Source organism: Bos indicus x Bos taurus, chromosome 4 (assembly GCF_003369695.1).
Source record: "Bos indicus x Bos taurus breed Angus x Brahman F1 hybrid chromosome 4, Bos_hybrid_MaternalHap_v2.0, whole genome shotgun sequence".
Classification (NCBI taxonomy): Eukaryota; Metazoa; Chordata; class Mammalia; order Artiodactyla; family Bovidae; genus Bos; species Bos indicus x Bos taurus.
This window is the reverse complement of record NC_040079.1, coordinates 56,656,791-56,677,372: the sequence shown is the minus strand read 5'-3', so window position 1 is coordinate 56,677,372 and position 20,582 is coordinate 56,656,791.

The following is a 20,582-nucleotide window of genomic DNA, read 5'->3' as shown; positions in this document are numbered from 1 at the left end:
GGTGTAGATAAATTGCATATCATACTGCATTTTTTTAACATTTGTCAGACCCCCAGCTTCTCAGAGGTCAGGTTATTATACTGTTTTGTTTTTGTTTTGTTTTTTGTTTCCCTGTATTTCCAGTCCCAAAACATAGCAAGTCCTCAATAAAGTTGTTAAGGACTGAATTGTGTTCCCTCAAAGTTCATATGGATCTTCCCTTGTAACTCAGTCGGTACAGAATCTGCCTGCAATGCAGGAGACCCAGGTTCGATTCTTTGGTGGGGAAGATCCCCTGGAGAAGGAAATGGCAACCCACTCCAGTATTCTTGCCTGGAGAATCCCATGAACAGAGGAGCCTGGCAGGCTATAGGCCATGGTGTTGCAAGAGTTGGACACAACTTAGTGACTAAACCACCAAAGTTCATATGCTGAAGCCTTAGGTTCCCATGTGACTATATTTGGAGATAAAGTCTTTGCAGAGTTAATTAAGGTTAAATGAGGTGGTAAGGGTGGGGTCATAATCCAATTGAACTGATGGTCTTACAGGAAGAGGAAGAGACATCAGGGACATATGCACAGAGAAAAAGCCCAAGGACCCAGAGAGAAGGTGGCCATCTGCAAGCCAAAGGGAGAGACTTCAGGAGAAATCAAAGTAGCTGGTACCTTCATCTTGAACTTCCAGCCTCCAGAACTGCAAGTAAATACATTTTTCTTGCTCAAAGCTTCCAGTCTACAGTTTTTTGTTATGGCAGCAATACAAAATGTGGGTTGACAATGTATATGTCCTTTAATAAAGATGGTTCACACAGATCCGTGAATCTACTGCTGTTAAGCACTTATCTGCTTTCACTACCCCAAGAATATGGACTTCCCAGTAGCTCAGTAGTAAACAATCTGCCTACCAGCAGAGGGAGGTGAAGGAGTTCAATCCCTGGGCCAGGAAGATCTCCTGGAGGAGGAAAGGGCAACCTAATCTAGTATTCTTGCCTGGAAAATCCCATGGACAGAGGAGATTGGCAGGCTGTAGTCCGTGGGGCCATAAAGAGCACTCAAGCACCCCAAGAATATGATTTCATCAAAACTATGGCAGAGTAATTTAATTTTATTTTGGTTAAGAAAAGAGAGAGAAATACAGCATATCTCTCTGCCACAGAAATTATAAAAAAGATATTTTCTCCATTAAGTCCTTCCATATCCCTAATTTCTGATTTGTTCTCTTGCAGGTTTGTTTTGATTGGAGAATGATGAACCCAGTGAAGACCTGGGAAATACATACAAAAGGGAAATAGGACCAAATAAAGGGGTTGCTTTCATCTCCATGAAAGCAAAGCTGTTTTTGTTGATACATATGGAAAAAATCAGGCCCGATTATAGATTGTGATTTGGCACCAAGGTTGCAGCCTCACCACAGGCCTTTTCTTTCTTTCCACAGATATACCATTACAGTCCACTGAGCCCCAAGCCCTCCATCACTGGCAGGACTATTCCTCGGAGAAATGGACCTCGCCAGAGGTATCTCCATCATTGCTGTGATGGGTTTCAGTGAAAAAGGGTTTCCTGTCTGTTGACTCTAAGCAAGAAGATGCCTGCTTGGTCAGGGCAACACCCAGTTAGGCTCCTAGTGGAAAGAGTCAGACAATGCATCGCACGAATGGGTGTGGACATTCCTTATTGCCCCCTCTAGCCTCAGCCCCTCTTCAAAACCAGACCTTTCCTGGTATTTCATATGGATTTTAGGCTGATGATGATCAATCTTCTTTTCTAATCTACTTATAGGGATATTCCGAATGCTTAAAGTAGAGAATATCAGGGTGCTTGAAGACCTGATTCTAACCTGCTCTCTACTAACTTACCAAATGACCTTGGGCAGGCTCCTACCCCACTAAGAACCTCAGTCTTATCATCTGTGAAACAGAGGTTGGACTCAAGGATCTCCAAAGCCTTTCCCAGATGAAACCATCTCCTGTGCTTTCACCATGGTAGCAAACAGCCACACACGTTCTGTTCAAATTAATGAAATGAAATTTAAAATGTAGTTTCTCAATATCACTAGTCACATTTCAAGGGTTTTTATAGCCATATGGGGCCAGTGGCTACCATATTGAACAGCATCCATAAAAAGTATTTCCATTATTCAGAAAGACCATTGGACAGCCTGGCTTTAACACTTTCATTTTACCAAAACTGTAGATAATTTCACAAAACAGTCTGATAGTTCAATAGCACTTTTGTGTGTCTATTGTATATTTCAATACACCATGACATTTAACCGCACAACATGGGTAAGAAAGGTGTTGTTATGTCTACTCTATCAGACAAGGACACTACTCAAAGATGAAATGCCTTGCTCTAGGGTCATGCTGCTAATGACCAAATGTATTTTCCAAATTTGAAACTCTCTCTACACATGGCACTAAGTCACAAGGAAAAGACATGCATGGCCTCACCAAGCCCATTCCAACCCATGGCAGCAAAGAACTAAGGCCCACTTATTAAGAGCTGATCTAGAAACCCTGTGCCTTAGTTTAGATTTTAACTCAGCATGTGTTCGCTGTGTGACCATGGACACGTTACTTAATGTCTCTGGGCTCCTTTCCCCTCATCTGTCAAATGGGAATGACAAGAGTCACTGCTTATAAGAATCACACCAGCAGATGCAAATAAAGTGCTGAGCTCACAGAGTCAGCCAGTTGCTCTCTAGAAGTTAACTACTGTTAATTTTATCCTTCCTCCAGACCTTTGCATTTCCTCTGTCCCAGCAGTCCCACTGACAATCCTTGCAGACTTACTGCCCTTGTCTAAGGAAGATGCTACTTTTCCCACCTGGACAACAACTTCTTTTTGGAAACCTACTGAGTAATTTGGCCTCATAACCTCCTGAGGCCATGAGCTCTCCGGATTAATTACAAGTGTTCAGGAAGAACTCTCTCCTCGGAGGGATTGGATTGACCTGCCTGGGCAGTGTGCCACAAGCAAATAGCTTTCCCCTCTATAATTTTTCCAAGCCTTTTCAGTGCCAGGAGCCCACTGTGCGCCTGCCTTGGAGAAAGGCCTGGCCACAGTAGGTGCCACTAGTTCATGGCGGGGCAGTGGGGGGTCCTTCAGATTTGTGCAGGGTTTTCTTCCCTGCCTCAGGGTCCAGCAGTCTGACCACACAGCTGGTTCTGCCCAGACTGTTATCCCCTGGAAGAGGTACTGCAGACATATGTGTACCCCATGATGGCTTTTCCTTCCCCATCCCCCCACAGTGGAGAGTCTCAACAATATTTACATCGATGGAGCTGCAGAGCATGGGGGGCCAGTTTACAGAGCCCAGTTCCACCAGACAGGGGGTGGAGGTGAACAGGGCACAGGCCCGGCTGCAAAGGTGTTTCCCCATCCTGCCCACCCTCTCCTGGGGCCACCCCAGGACTGAGGAAGTGAGGAAGGATCTTATAGTCATGCTTCATTTCTCCAGGAGCCGGGAATGGAGTTGTGGGGAGTCTCTAGATGTCTCTTGGGGCAGAAAAATGAAGTGCTTTGGCTCCTAGCTTTGGCCATGGGGCACATCGGCACACAGGCGTGGTGTGAACATTAACAGAGTCCAGTGGTAGAACCAGTCTGCTGGCTGCCCTGGGGTACCAGAGCCATAGGCGCCCCATGGAGAAGGGGCATTTGTCACGCACACATTCATTTGTTCATTCATTCAACAATACTCCTGAGAACTTAGTCTTGGGATGATTCTGAGGTAAGTGAAAGCCAGTTCCTCTTGCAGAACCTCGGAGATCAAAGTGGGCATGGAGAAGATAAGAGAGAAATTGGGTGTCAGTATAACAACTGAGACACAAGCAAAGGGTGGCACAGGGGCCCAAGGGTTCTTCAGGAGGTGGTGGCGTGTAAGCTGGGTCTCAGCGGCTCAGTGAGAATTCAGAGGTGCTGGAGTGGGAAATAGGGTGTTGGGGGGAGATCTTGGCCATTCACATGTGACTATTGTACAGACTTATTCCGAGAGATGCTGAAAGCCTCTGGAGGGTGACAGGACCTGAACATGCATTTTCCTGGAATCACTCTGGCTGTTCTGTTGATAAGATTGTTAGGGGTGAGGAATGGATGAAAGCAAGGAGACCAGTCTGGGGGGCTCTTACAACATTCAAATGACAGCTGTTAACCCAAGATCCTAGCAGTGCCTGGTGTATGTGGTACATGTCTTATGCATGAAGGAAGGATACAAACAGTCATTATAACATCCACTCGTGGTATTTTTTAGCCGCCTGGCCAAACCAAACCTTCTCTCTTCTTCAGCAGCAGCCAGGGTTCTGAAGACTGCTTTCCAATGATAGTTACCATCTCTACCTCTTATTCCTTCCTCTAATTTTCCTCCTGTTGTTTTTGTTGTTTAGTGGCTCAGTCGTGTCCGACTCTTTAACCACTATGCTCATTAGGTTTCCCTTCATAGTATCCTCTCTGGATCTAAGTGCTTTGCAGAGTGCCTGCTCTATCTTTAGGGTAGTAGAAATCCCCTTCTCATGGAATCAAGGGGATCCTGCTTTTGACAATAATACTGGCTCAAGCCAAACCTGCTCCTATGGCTCAGCAATAAAGAATCTGCCTTCAATGTAGGAGATGCAGATTTGGTCCCTGGGTCAGGAAAATCCTCTGGAGAAAGAAATGGCAACCCACTCCTGTATTCTTGCCTGGAGAATCCCATAGACAGAAGAGCCTGGAGAGCTACAGTCCACAGGGTCGCAGAAGAGTCAGACGCAACTTAGGGACAAAACAACAACGAAGCAAAACTTGAGCACAGGGAACCCTAAAATTCCTATCGGCCCAGACGTTGCTTGGAGGATTCATTCCAAGTGATCTGGGATGACAGATATCTAAACGCCACGTGAGTACAATAGATGCTATTCTCCCCAGAGTTCTTAGGAGAGACCCTGGCTGTCTTACAGAAGACTCTCTCTTGTTTCGTTTCTTTCCCTTCCACAGTGAGCAGAGTCCTTCAAAGGAAGCATTTAGAGGAAAATGTCTCCACAGGAATGATCCCTTTCTTTGAAAACATAATCACGCTCAAGAATGACAGCAATGTAAATCGCCAGCATCATTAGGCAGAATCTCAATGAATTAAAATTGCTTACATCAGGGTAAGATTAGGTCAGTTGTCTTGACGGGAGCCTGAGTGCTGCTGGGGTTTGGACTTCCAGCCTTTCAAAAGCAAATATTGTTAGAGCTCCACGGATGCCTCAGCAGCACCGATAGTCACCCCCTAATAAGACCATCCTTGTCTGGGATGGAACAAATTACTCTGTTATTCAGTCTCTGAAACCCCTTCATTATGCATCCCACAAAGACAAATAAATCTGGACACGTTGATAGGATCGATCCTCCCAAAAGTCTAGGTTTGTCACATAAGCAGGGGCTACCTCTGCTTATAAAACACATGGAGGTAAACGGGATGCCCCCAAAGTCCAAGTTGAGAAAAGTTGCAGTCAAATCACCAAGCAAACCCCGGAAGGTCTGAATGTCCAAGGGGGTGAAAGAGGGTTATGAAAAGCAAAATAGAGCCTTTATGTCTCAAGCCTAGGGGCAGCCTGAGATATTCTGATGCCTGAAACAAATAACAGGAAAAATATGTCAGATGTGTGGTCGCAGCATAAATCATGAACAAAAACATAATCTAAAGGCTCCAGAGGGGCAGGAGGAGCAATCGCTTGAGTACAAACTTTGATAACTATGAATACGATTTTTGCTGCCCAGAGGCAGGCAGTGTAACCAAGTTTATTTTAGGATGTCAAGAGTGACTTGCCCTGGGAAGCTATGATGTGTTCCTTGCCCCGCCCCCGCAACCCCCCACATAAAAATAGCAAGTAAAACTTCTCTTAAAGAAATTGGAAGTTGATTTTTTTCTGGGAGTAGAACTCACTCCAGACCTCAGCTGACTATGAGAGTAAGAAGAGCACTGGCTTTGAGGACTAAACGTTAGTGCGAGTCCCCCAGGTGTGTGTGAACCTCGCATCCCATTTCCTGTTCCACCTTCACCATTCATACATGAGCCTTTGGATTTATCTGATTTATGTTTCATGATCTGGGCCCTCATTTGTGCAATCTATTCTAATGCACTGAAGGAACACCTGGTGGATAAAGGCATAATCCCTAAAGCTCAGGTTCTAAGGTCAGACTGCCTGGGTTCAAATCCCATCCCCATCATTTATTTGTTGGATAATCTCAGACAGGGTGAAGATTAAATTAGGTCATCCAAGTAAGTCACTTAGCTATCATGAAATATTTGCAGAATTGAATGAAGCATGGACTAGAGATGAGACAGCAAGGGAAGAGCAAGGGTCTGTATCAGGCAAGGAGAGTAAGCCTTAAACCCCTCGTCTATGCACAATCAAGAGCTGACCGAATAAAAACAACAGCAACTGTCCTATAGTAATCCATTTTCATTTGGGGAAGAATATTTTAATATTTTAAAAAGTAACAAGAGAAAACAGTTTAAGGTTACACCCAGTGATCCAGGGGGGCTTCCAAAGAACCTGGCTGCCAATGCAGGAGACGTAAGAGACTTGGGTTCGATCCTTGGGTCAGAAAGAGCCCCTGGAAGAGGGCTGGCAACACACTCCAGTATTCTTTCCTGGAGAATCCCATGAACAGAGGAGCCTGGTGAGCTACAGTTCAGGGGACCGCAAAGAGTTAGACACGACTGAGCGCCTTAGCACAGCACAACACACAGCACCAGTGATCCAGAGGGCCAGTTATCACAGCCGCCAAGATAGAGACAGATGACCCAAAGTGGCCTGGTGAGAATACAGAAAAGTCTAGGAAAGGTGTATGCACAGCCACTGAATGTGGTCATTCTCTGCTATGTAGCAAGGAGCCCTCGAGGTCCATCATGAGGGCTTTAAAATAAAGAACACAGGAGCCCACCTTCTTAGGAAATAAGAGGCTCAGAATGGAAAGGAAAAAGCCAGTGATTCACTTTCACATGTGACATGACACTCAAATATTGTTTGATCATAACAGCACAAAGAAATACCCCATTTTACAGTTAAGGAGATTGAAGCAGAGAGAGGTGCCCAAAGTCATGCCACCAGCCAAGTGGAAAAGCTGGAACTACACCCAAGTTTGTCTAGTGCACCCAAAGATCAGGGGTCACTAGCTGCACACATTTGGAGAACGATATCAATTAATCCTCTAGGCCTATTAACAAGCCAGTCTTTCATTAGTGACAGATGGCAGCCATGGTGAAGTGATCTTTATTCCGTCACCAGGTCCTCCCTCTACCCCCACAACGCAGTTATCCTCAGGCATGTTTCTGCAAGGCAATTTAAGGTTTCAGTGTCCCATAATGTCAGGCTGCCAAGCAGGAAAGGAAAGCCAGTTTTAACAATGCATCTCATTTTTCACCTAATTAGTACCAACACACTTAGGGATGTTAAGGGTAAAGTCTGACTTGTCAGCTGCTGGCAAATACAGACCCATCAGTGTAAATCTCATCCCAGATGGGGGCCCGGGTATTTCCCCAGTTGAAGGTTGTTGTTCTTGGCTGGGTGATTGATAAAACACGGTCCCTTCTCTTCGGTGCCTCTGGTTCTGGGGGAAGTCTGGCGCTGCCTGGAGCAAGGCTGACCTCCCTTCCAGAGTAAGGGTTTCTTGTGATTCTTTACACCTAGGAATCGTGGCTCTGAGCGAGTGAGGCGACAGGGCCACCCTTTCTTTTGCCTGGGAATAGAAGCTGCACTATGTCAACTGTCCCCCACTATGGATTCTCCCTCCTCTCTATTTACAAAATGAAAACAGATGAATTCAATCAAATGTAAGCCCCCCGAATTATGGCTTCCTTTATACCTTGTGGTAAAGGAGTTTATACATAATTGGCACATGATTTTCTCCAGTGGTTTCAAGTTGTTCCCAGTTGTAAAAAGGAACCTTTCAGTTTGGGAACGAGATGGTTTTGTTTCAAACCAATCCATCATGCACTCCAAAGTCAGAGGGTGGGTCGGCTAAGTGAAACCAGGAAAGCAGCAGGCAGGTCATGCCCTGCACTACTTTAATTGGGTAAATGGAGGCAGGCAGTGGGTCAGGGAGAAGAGAAGCACAAGCCTCCTTTGAGCAGTTGTGGCCCCACTCCCCAGGAGACCCTCTGTCACAGTGGGGTTAGAAAGCCACTGGCTCCCATGGATTTACCACTGAGGTCTCTGTTATTAGACCCTGAGATATAAAGGTAAGTCCTCTCCTTGTTCAGGTCAAGGTCAGCCAACACCCCCGCCTTCACCTTTTACAAACTGCAGATCAAAAACACCTTCGGCCTGCAAAAATCAATTCGTATAATTGGCTGGCACCAAAAAGCAAGAGTCACCATTCAGTTATGTTTATGCAAATCTTTAATGAAAGTCAACATAGAAAACAAGGAAAGACCACTTCACCATTGGCTTTAAAAACCTGGGCTTGGAGCCTGAGAGATTTTCCCTAATTATTGCGAACAAAGTTGACAGGTTAATATGCTTTCAAGGCTTCATCCAAATGGGGCACCCAGATAATGATCCTATTACATTAAGGTAAACAAGAGTGCAATTGTGCTCACCCCAAGATCAGGAGCCATCTTAAAGGCTCTTTCATATTCCTTTTCCAGTTTAGCAAGCCCGAAAGGGAAACATCCACCATCATTAGAGAGGATTGCTTACATGTTGTGGAAATCCAAATCTGATCCCATCACTTGCTCCCTTTGAACCTCACAATGTCTTCCCATAGATTCCAGAGTGGCTCTCATTTCTTAAATAGCAGATGAGATCTTCTGCAGATGGCCTGACCACCACGCATCTCAGCAGCCCCAGCTCTTACCCATTCACCATCTGTCTCCCAGTTTGTTCCAGCTACTGCTGAAAGGAGCAACTGGTCCTTACACAGATCACGGTCCTCATGCTCTAGACTGCTGGTGCCGTTCCCTCCACATGAACTGCCCTTTACGTTGTAGACACTAGACTAAATCCCACTCCATCTTTAAGACCCAGGCTCTCCGTCATGCTCTCCCCCTCCTTGCCCCTCCTTCCCTTCTCCAATACAGTCCCTCATTCCTCTGTGTTCCCGTTACATTTGGCAGCTCCCTGCCATCACTTGATGTCATATTACAGCATCATTATGTATGCGTGTGCCTGCCTCCTATGCCAACTTGGGATGAGATGAGAGTGAAGTACACAAGAGTACAGAAGCCTGAGAGCGAGCCTCTTATCTATGCACTGAGGCCAGAGAGAGCGCCCACACCGAAGGTGAAAAGCAAGGCAAATTGGAAAAATGACAAGCAAAGAGCTTGTCAAAGATTCGCATGGTCGCCTGCTGTGGATACAGATTCAGGCTTGCTTGTTAACTCTCTTTTCAGAGCAAAAAGGTCATACAACCATACCTCGGTGGCCAAATAAAAGAAATCCTCTTTCTGGATTCAAATGAAGCACATGTGCTGAGGGAGTTTCAGGCAGATATGGGAGAATATCAGGCTAGCAGAGGCAGGGATATGGGTGTTCCCCAGAACAATTAATGCCACCAAGTGCTCCCTCAAAAAGCATTTGAGGGGCAGATGATGTCATGTGGTTCTTAATATTATGATCCCTTTTTGGGAAAAAAAGGCAGGTCACAAATCCTGCATCAGATCAGATCAGATCAGTCGCTCAGTCGTGTATGACTCTTTGCGACCCCCTGAATCGCAGCATGCCAGGCCTCCCTGTCCATCACCAGCTCCCAGAGTTCACTCAAACTCACGTCCATCAAGTCAATAATGCCATCCAGCCATCTCATCCTCTGTCATCCCCTTCTCCTCCTGCCCCCAATCCCTCCCAGCATCAGAGTCTTTTCCAATGAGTCAACTCTTCACATGAGGTGGCCAAAGTACTGGAGTTTCAGCTTTAGCATCAGTCCTTCCAAAGAAATCCCAGGGCTGATCTCCTTCAGAATGGACTGGTTGGATCTCCTTGCAGTCCAAGGGACTCTCAAGAGTCTTCTCCAACACCACAGTTCAAAAGCATCAATTCTTCGGCACTCAGCCTTCTTCACAGCCCAACTCTCACATCCATACATGACCACAGGAAAAACCATAGCCTTGACTAGACGAACCTTTGTTGGCAAAGTAATGTCTCTGCTTTTGAATATGCTATGTAGGTTGGTCATAACTTTCCTTCCAAGGAATAAGCGTCTTTTAATTTCATAGCTGCAGTCACCATCTGTAGTGATTTTGGAGCCCAGGAAAATAAAGTCTGGCACTTTTTCCAATGTTTCCCCATCTATTTCCCATGAAGTGATGGGACCTGATGCCATGATCTTCGTTTTCTGAATGTTGAGCTTTAAACCAACTTTCTCACTCTCCACTTTCACTTTCATCAAGAGGCTTTTTAGTTCCTCTTCACTTTCTGCCATAAGGGTGGTGTCATCTGCATATCTGAGGTTATTGATATTTCTCCCGGCAATCTTGATTCCAGCTTGTGTTTCTTCCAGTCCAGCATTTCTCATGATGTACTCTGCATAGAAGTTAAATAAACAGGGTGACAATATACAGCCTTGACGTACTCCTTTTCCTATTTGGAACCAGCCTGTTGTTCCATGTCCAGTTCTAACTGTTGCTTCCTGACCTGCATACAAATTTCTCAAGAGGCAGATCAGGTGGTCTGGTATTCATATCTCTTTCAGAATTTCCCACAGTTTATTGTGATCCACATATTCAAAGGCTTTGGCATAGTCAATAAAGCAGAAATAGATGTTTTTCTGGAACTCTCTTGCTTTTTCTATGATCCAGCAGATGTTGGCAATTTGATCTCTGGTTCCTCTGCCTTTTCTAAAACCAGCTTGAACATCTGGAAGTTCATGGTTCACATATTGCTGAAGCCTGGCTTGGAGAATTTTGAGCATTACTTTACTAGTGTGTGAGATGAGTGCGATTGTGCGATAGTTTGAGCATTCTTTGGCATTGCCTTTCTTTGGGGTTGGAATGAAAACTGACCTTTTCCAGTCCTGTGGCCACTGCTTAGTGGTATATTATAAAGCTCTGAAAAGTCCTGCAGTTTTAAAAACATAAATGTCTTTGATCTAACACTCTCCAAATGCATTTGGTCATGGCCCACCCCTGCACATATCTGTTTCAACACATTACCCATGGTATTCCCATTTGAAGTACACCTTCAGTTCAGTCCAGTCATTCAGTCATCTCCAACTCATTGCAACCCCATGGACTGCAGCATGCCAGGCTTCCCTGTCCATCACAAACTCCCAGAGCCTACTCAAACTAATGTCCATTGCGCCGGTGATGCCATCCAACCATCTCATCCACTGTCATCCCCTACTCCTCCTGTTTTCAATCTTTCCCAGAATTAGGGTCTTTTAAAATGAGTCGGTTCTTCACAGAAGGTGGCCAAAGTATTGGAGTTTCAGCTTCAGCATCAGTGCTTCCAATGAATATTCAGGACTGATTCCCTTTAGGTTGGACTGGTTGGATCTCCTTGCTGTCCAAGGGACTCTGAAGAGTCTTCTCCAGCACCACAGTTCAAAAGCATCAATTCTTCAGCGCTCAGCTTTCTTTATAGTCCAACTCTCACATTCATACATGACTGCTGGAAAAACCATAGCTTTGACTAGATGGACATTTCTTGGCAAAGTAATGTCTCTGCTTTTTATTATGCTGTCTAGGTTGGTCATAACTTTTCTTTCAAGGAGCAAGCGTCTTTTAATTTCATGGCTGCAGTCACCATCTGCCGTGATTTTGGAGCCCCTCCAAATAAAGTCTGTCACTGTTTCCACTGTTTCCAAATGGATTTGCCATGAAGTGATGGGACCGGATGCCATGATCTTAGTTTTCTGAATGTTGAGTTTTAAGCCAACTTTTTCACTCTTCTCTTTCACTTTCATCAAGAGACTCTTTAGTTCCTCTTCGCTTTCTGCCTTAAGGGTGGTGTCATCTGCACATCTGAGGTTATTGATATTTCCCCCAGCAATCTTGATTCCAGCTTGTGCTTCATCCAGTCCAACATTTCTCATTATATACTCTGCATAAAAAGTTAAATAAATAGGGTAACAATATACAGCCTTGACGTACTCCTTTCCCAATTTGGAACCAGTCTGTTGTTCCATGTCACACAGTTCTAACCTGCATACAGATTTCTCAGGAGGCAGGTCAGGTGGTCTGGTATTCTCATCTCTTTCAGAATTTTCCACAGTTTGTTGTGATCCACACAGTCAAAGGTTTTGGCATAATCAATAAAGCAGAAGTAGGTGTTTTTCTGGAACTCTCTTTTCTGATGATCCAGTGGATGTTGGTAATCTGATCTCTGGTTCCTCTGCGTTTTCTAAATCTAGCTTGAACATCTGGAAGTTCACAATTCATGTACTATTGAAGCCTGGCTTGGAGAATTTTGAGCATTATTTTACTAGTATATGAGATGAGTGAAACTGTGTGATAGTTTGAATATTCTTTGGCATTGCCTTTCTTGGGATTGGAATGAAAACCGACCTTTTCCAATCCTGTGGCCACTGCCGAGTTTTCCAAATTTGCTGACATACTGAATGCAGCATTTTCACAGCATCATCTTTCAGGATTTGAAATAGCTCAACTGGAATTCCATCACCTCCACTAATTTTTTTTGTAGTGATGCTTCCTAAGGCCTGCTTGATTTCTCATTCCAGAATGTCTGGCTCTAGGTGAGTGATCACACCATCATGATTATCTGGGTCATGAAGATCTTTTTTGTGTACTTCTTCTGTGTATTATTGTACATAGAAATATACCTTTAGGAAATGTTAGTTTAATGGAAGTGTGTACAAGCTATAGAATCAAGCAAATTCAGGTTGAATATGTGCTCCATCATGTTCTAATTGGAAAAGACCTTGATGCTGGAAAAGATTGAGAGCAAGAGGAGAAGGGGGCAACAGAGGATGAGATTGTTGAATGGCATCACCTACTCAATGGACATGTGTTTGAGCAATCTTCCGGAGATATGAAGGGCAGGGAAGCCTGACATGCTGACCACATGCTTCATGTGGTCACAAAGAGTAAGACATGACTGAGTGTCAGAACAACAACTATCTCCTAGCAATGTGGGAAACTCATTTGAATTCTCAGAGCCTGAGTTTCCTCACCTCTGCAAAGATGGACATACTATCAACCTTATAGGTTGTTGTGAGAATTAAAATCTACCTGAAGTAAACCACCTGGCAAAGTACTTAACAGTCACTAACTCACTTTCTTCCCCAGAACTGACTAATTTTTATCCTAGGACTCTGTCAATATGGTCTTAAAATCTTTAGCAACAAATAAAATGCCAGTTGCATGGTTACTTGATTTCTGAAACATCAAACTAACACACACCAAGCTTTACTGATTTTTTTTTTCACTAAGTCAACCTAAAACAACACCTCCTGTAGGCACACCAGCAGACCCTCCTGTTCGAACTGACTAATCACCATTTCCAAATAATGACTCCTTTTGTGCCATGGATATCAGAAGACCATGACACAGACAATAAAGCTGAATGTTCTGGCGCCTGGGAGACACTCAGTTATAAATTAGCCCCCCAGCTAGAGGACCAGGGCCACCAGGGTACCATTCAGAACACACAGCAGACACAACCTTCTTTTTGTTTCTCTTCCTTTGAATAAAAATGTGTCTGATGCTTCACCTACAATGAAAATATTCTACAAGTTGTAAAAAACAAAAGTAATAACACACTTCATAGGCATGCATATCCGTGAGATAATTGTGCTTCTCAGTTCGTTGCTGTCACCCGCCTCCTAACCCGGGTGTTATAATGTATGCCTTGTTGTGTGGTAGCTCCCCAAAATATTATTCGTAGGAGGTTTATAATAACAAAGCATTACCATAATAAATACTGGCTACAAGAGTCTTCTATCAAAAAGAAGCCTGCTAATCTTGCTCACATTTCCCTCCCCTTGATTCAAGATTAAATTTCACTTTTTTAATCAAAGATTCTAAATCCCAAGAACTCTAAACCTTGAAATTGATACTCTTTTTTGAAGGAAAAATTAAATCAGAACTGTCAGTAGGAGCAATCAAAATGGCATGAAGTAAATCAGATGACGTGTGTGTAAGAGGTTTTCTTTAGTTCAGCTGTCAAGAAAACACTGAAGTGTCTTATCTCCCCAAAAGCCCCAAAGCCAGTGTCCCAGGCCAGGCAAGCAAAAATTGTTTTAAGAAAAAATAAAAGCACAAAAGACTTCTTAAGAAATTCACATTTAAAATGTTACTTAAACACACGGTTTGGACCAGTAAGAAACAAGGAATCCAGGATGGTGGTAGGCAAATTAAAGAAGAAATTATTTACACTAAAGATCAAATCCTGTTTAAACTCTAAAGAGACAGAGATTGTTTAATTATTCTACTATATTACCCAATCAAATATTCCTCCAAGTAAGTAGATGAGGATTTAGACCTTAGAAATTTAATTATAATTTATAATTTTGTTGGAGGAGCCTTTGTTACAATACGATTTGACCTTCAGCTTTCTTTGATTGAAAAGAGAGACTTCTTTTAAAACATCCCCTTATAATGAAGTATTGATAACTGCTCTTGAAGGGTCATTGTTGGGATGTCTCCTAGATCATTTAAAATGGATATGAGATAGAGTTAAATCTGTAGTTAAGCCATCTAGGAGATACTGATTATTAAAGTTGCCACGATCTGGAAGTTAACTGGAGCCCCATTTGCCTTAAACCTTACAAAAAAAATATTCAGAAGAAGTTTGCAGGCACATTCGTCTTTGCAAGTACTATATTGTGACCAACATAGAATGAATGGCCTCGATTCTTCGCCATCTCTTGCCTGGCCATGTCATGGACAAGGTGCAGTTCCGCACCTGCATCAGGAAAGGTTCAGTCAGAAAAGCAAAATCATGAGGCAAATACTGGACTTATTTTAGAATTAGAATAAGGGATCCGTAGGGATCTTGGGAGTGGGTGAAGCAGTCCATGGAAGGATGATGTGCTTGCATCAGGTGCTAGGCCTGAGGTCTAGCAGGCCCAGTTCTTGAGCTGTGTGCAAAGTGGGAAAGACCAGTGGCCAGGTGGAGCCTACAAGGATGAGATAGTGTTCACATGGGTGTCTCATTGCCTCCAAGACCCCAGTGTTCATGCAGACCTGCAGAAGGCTGGAACATTTCTCGCTCCATGGAGCTGCCTACAAACCCAACCCATGAGTCAGAGAGGCTGAAGGTGATCTGGAGGGAGTTAAAGGAGCATGGGCTGGCATATTTCTTTACAAGGTGAGCCAGCAGGTCCACAGCAGTGATCTGCCACTGTCATAGACACACCATGGCTTCAATTCTACCTTCTAAATCTTCTGAATATTTTTCTTGTGGCCAAGCCTCCTCTAGGACCTTCCAGGGAAGGGCATTCTCAGAAGCACAACCCCAACTTAACGAAGCCACCACATGCCCACTGTCTCTGACTTCAGCTATATAACTTGTCTTGGCCAGTGCACATGCCTCAAAGGGACAGCAAACCAGTTCAATGTCCAGAATTTAAGAGACCTTAAATGGAATCTGACTGCTTGTACCATCTTGGGCTGAACTGAAGAGACAGCAGAGTGAGCTCAGTGTTTCCCTAGTAGTCACAGCCCAAAGCAAAGGCCCCACCCAGCCAGTGAGATGAGCTGAACCAAAGCCAAACTGCAGATGTGTGAGCAACAGCAAATGGCTGTTGAGGCCCCTGCTTCCCCAAAGGCCCCTACTTCCCCAAAGGGGAAGTAATTGATACAGACCTACCTTCACTTGAATGATTAAGGACCTCTTCTCCTACCCATCACTCTCATGATCCTGAACTCCTGCAATGTACCCGTCCCCTGCAGCCCACAAGCATGAGGTGTATCACCCATGAGGTGATAGAGTCTGAACCACTCTAATAGGTATCTAATCCACTCACTTAATTTCAAGACACTTCCCTTTTCAGAACAGCTGGAGTGTGTGTGCATAAATTCAACATTAAGTCCCAACAATGGCCACAACAGTACAAAACTTTGAGGAATACAGTTAAAGAAATGCACACATCCTGTGTGGAGACAAACCTAAAATCAGATCAAGGGACGTGAATAAACACAGAGAGACATGATGTTCCTACATGGGAAGAATAAGTATTGTCAAGAGGTCAGTGCACCACATTTAATTATGAATGTCACGCAATTGCATTTAAAATCCCAGTGTGGTTTTTGGATGAGGGAAGCTTGGTAACATCATAAAGGGAAAGAGATGCATGGGAATAGATGAGAAATAGTTTTCTGAGGTAACTGAAGCACACTTAGAGCCTGGAGGTGAAGGCGTTCCTGTTGCAGTTCAGTTCAGTTCCTCAGTCGTGTCTGACTCTTTGTGATCCCATGGAAGCACACCAAGCTTTCCTATCCATCACCAGCTCCAGAAGCTTATTCAAACTCAGGTCCATCAAACTGGTGACGCCCTCCAACCTTCTCATCCTCTGTCGTCCCCTTCTTCTCCTGCCTTCAGTCTTTCCCAGCATTAGGATCTTTTCCAATGAGTCAGTTCTTCACATCAGGTGGATGTGAACCTGATGTGCTGGAGTTTCAGCTTCAGCATCAGTCCTTCCAATGAATATTCAGGACTGATTTCCTTTAGGATGGACTGGTTGGATCTCCTTGCAGTCCAAGGGATTCTCAAGAGTCTTCTCCAACACCACAGTTCAAAAGAATCAATTCTCTGGTGCTCAGCTTTCTTTAGTTCAACTCTCACATCCATACATGACTACTGGAAAAACCATAATTTTGACTAGATGGACTTTTGTTGGCAAAGTAATATCTCTGCTTTTTAATATGCTGTCTGGGCTGGTCATGGCTTTTCCTCCATGGAGCAAGTGTCTTTTAATTTCATGGCAGCAGTGATAATCTGCAGTGATTTTGGAGCCCCCCAAAATAAAGTCTGTCACTGTTTCCGCTGTTTTCAAATCTATTTGCCATGAAGTGATGGGACCAGATGCCATGATCTTAGTTTTCTGAATGTTGAGTTTTTTTTTTTTTTTTCTTGATGAAACTTTAATGAACATTTTATGATGAAAATATGGTGTTTTTTTCCCATTCTTTTATGATATTTGTGCCAAAATTTACTTGATAGAGTTTGTAAGTGGGCAAGCACTGAAATTATGTGAATGTACAAACAGAATACATTGGATAGCTCATAATTTTGTTGTATAGAGCATGCCATCTTTGTTCCATAATTGTAAAATATTTTAATTTATAGATTTGTAAGTAGTACTTAAGTGACATAATCATTTAATTATTTCATTTTAAAATTATTTTCTGATTTTCTGAATGTTGAGTTTTAAGCCAACTTTTTCACTCTGCTCTTTCACTTTCATCAGGAGGCTCTTTAGTTCTTCTTCACTTTCTGCCATAAGGGTGGTGTCATCTGCATATCTGAGGTTATTGATATTTCTCCCAGCAATCTTGATTCCAGCTTGTGCTTCATCCAGCCCAGCATTTTGCACGATGTGCTCTGCATGTAAGTTAAATAAATAGGGTGACAATACACAGCCTTGATGTGCTCCTTTCCCAGTTTGGAACCAGGCTGTTGTTCCATGTCCAGTTCTAACTGTTGCTTCTTCACCCGCATACAGATTTCTCAGGAGGCAGGTCAGGTGGTTTTGTATTCCCATCTCTTGAAGAATTTTCCACAATTTGTTGTGATCCACACAGTCAAAGGCTTTGGCACAGTCAATAAAGCAGAAGTAGATGTTTTTCTGGAACTCTCTTTCTTTTTTGATCCAGTGGGTTTTGGCAATCTGATCTCTGGTTCCTCTGCCTTTTCTAAATCCAGCTTGAACATCTGGAAGTTCACGCTTCACGTACTGTTGAAGCCTGGCTTGGAGAATTTTGAGCACTACTTTGCTAGCGTGTGAGATGAGTACAATTGTGAGATAGTTTGAGCATTCTTTGGCATTGTCTTTCTTTGGAATTGGAATGAAAACTGACCTTTTCCAGTCCTGTGGTTACTGCTGAACTTTCCAAATGTGCTGGCATATTGAGTGCAGCATTTTCACAGCATCATCTTTTAGGATTTGAAATAGTTCAACTGGAATTCCATCACCTCCACTAGTTTTGTTTGTAGTGATGTTTCCTAAAGCCCACATAACTTCATGTTCCAGGATGTCTGGCTGTAGGTGAGTGGTCATAGCATACTGATTATCTGGGTCATGAGATCTTTTTTGTACAGTTCTTCTGTGTATTCTTGCCGCCTCTTCTTAATATCTTCTGCTTCTCTTAGGTCCATACCATTTCTGTCCTTTATTGTGCCCATCTTTGCATGAAATGTTCCCTTGGTAGCTCTAATTTTCTTGAAGCTCTAATTTTCTAATTTTTCCCATTCTATTGCTTTACTCTTATTTGTTTGTATTGATCACTAAGGAAGGCTTTCTTATCTCTCTTTGCTATTCTTTGGAACTCTGCATTCAGATGTGTATATCTTTCCTTTTCTCCTTTGCCTTTAGCTTGTCTTCTTTTCTCAGCTATTTGTAAGTCCTCCTCAGACAACCATTTTGTCTTTTTGCATTTCTTCTCTGGGGATGGTGTTGATCACTGACTCCTGTAACATGTCACAAAACTCTGTCCATAGTTCTTCAGGCACTGATGCCACAAATCTTTACCTGGAAGATCTGCACTTCTGCTGCAAGAACAGGCCGAGGAACTCAATATAGAGAATCAATAGAAGCTGATGAGATAAACATGTACCTACCCACATACACATAAAAGTCTTTGTGTGTTTGTATGTGAGTGAATTTGTTTTAATTTATTTTTTAAGGGTATCTTTCCATTCTTTGAGCCACTTCAAATGTCTGGAAGTTGGGAGTTGTCTCTGGGAAAGAGAGAGCAAAAAGGAGGCAACCTGAGGCTTTTGAAGACACCCCCAGCCCCTGGCAGCACAGAAGCTGTCAGCTGCTTGGTCGTGACTTAGACTCAAAACACACTGCTGCCCAGGACAAGGCTGTGAGAGTGATGTGAAAAGTCTCCAGTCTTGTAGAGGATCTGAGAAGGACAGCACAAAGGTTGGTTACTTTGGTCTTGAAGAAACAGGCTTCACTGGCACTCAAGGCCTTCTGGTTTTAACCACAAAAGCTTTGAGTATCAAGGAAATCACTTGCCAGCCGTCAGGATTCAACTGTGGGTTTTCCTGACTGCTGGGCTATTTCTTACACAAGAAACATCAGCTACAGCCTTTTGAGTCAGATGCTTTACCAAGACTTGGGGAGAGAGCTCATGCAAGAAGTAACTTTTAGCCAACAAACAGTCCTGGCCGCTTCAGTGAGCCAGGGCACCGGGGATGCCAGAGAGCCATCTAACAGGAATTCTGCTCCCAAGAGGGTTGCCGCTGAGGATGTGGGCTGGAGACGGAGTTAGGTCCGGGGATAACCAGCACAGAGTTGAATGTGGTGAATCAAGGGGTTTAACCAAGAAACACAGAGAACTCAAGAATAGAAAGTCCTGGGTTTAAATCCCTCTTCTACAGACCGTACCACTCTGAGAAAGTCACGAGGTGACTCAGAAGCTCTACTCGTCTATAGAAGGAGGGTAATCATGGTTCCTACTTGACCGATCCTGGTGGGATGAAATAAGACAATTATACAGAGCCCTTAACAGAGAGCCTTGTAGAACTTCATTCATGCTTTGTGTATAAACGAATGATGAAAGCAGTGTTACAAGTGTGGACTGTGGACACATTCAATAGGCAGCAGAGGGTGGGGCCAGGGAAATTTACTGAGGCTGAGGCATTGGGTTAAGCTTCTCATAGGAAGTAATGTTTGGGCTGGAGTTTCAAGAATGAATGATTTCAACAGCTAAGGAGGAAGGGGGTGTTTTCCAGGATGAAGAAAGAGCTCTTGCAAAAGGGTGGAGATACAAACAGGGGATGGGAGAAACTATGGATGTGGAAGAGGCAGGTGAGGCCACAGGGTCAGGTGGGCACAGATTTGGGGGTGCCCTGAGTGCCTTGGTGAAGCTGAGGGGCTTCATCACATAGACAGTGATGCAAAGTTGTGAACTAGGGGCAATGCCTTGTCAAATAACAATCCATTTCTTATGCCACCTTTCCCTTCTAAACTTAAAACCTTCTAAAATGAAACAAAAACAATTGAGGAACGACTGAGAAGCAGATGGCCCCAGAATCCCATCACCCATTTCCCTGAAGATCCTGTGCAGTGTATTACAATGTACCCCATGGAACTTAATCTTCCCACCATACCCTGGCCAGGCAAGCCTGGTTGCCAGGCTGTTCCATTTTCCCAAAGCCCCTTCAGGTATAAGAAAATATTTTTCCACTGGGAGTCTACTAAATGTCATGTCTAATTTAATCTTAAATACATTTCCACAGAAAAAAGAGTCAAATGAGGAAACCTCTCCTAACATTCCTGATTTCTTGTTTCTCTAGCCCTTCACCCACATCTCCGTTCCATCTTTTTTTTTGCAAGGGAAGTAGAAGTGAACAGGGCATTTGAGGAGGGGGGACTCTGCCACTTACTAATTTGTTTTCCATCCTCAGCCCTAAATTTCTTTTTCTCTGACTTGCACTGAGACAGGACAGGTGGAATGATGACAAAGGGAGACTAACTTACTTATCTTAAAAGCACAAATTGCCCCCAGT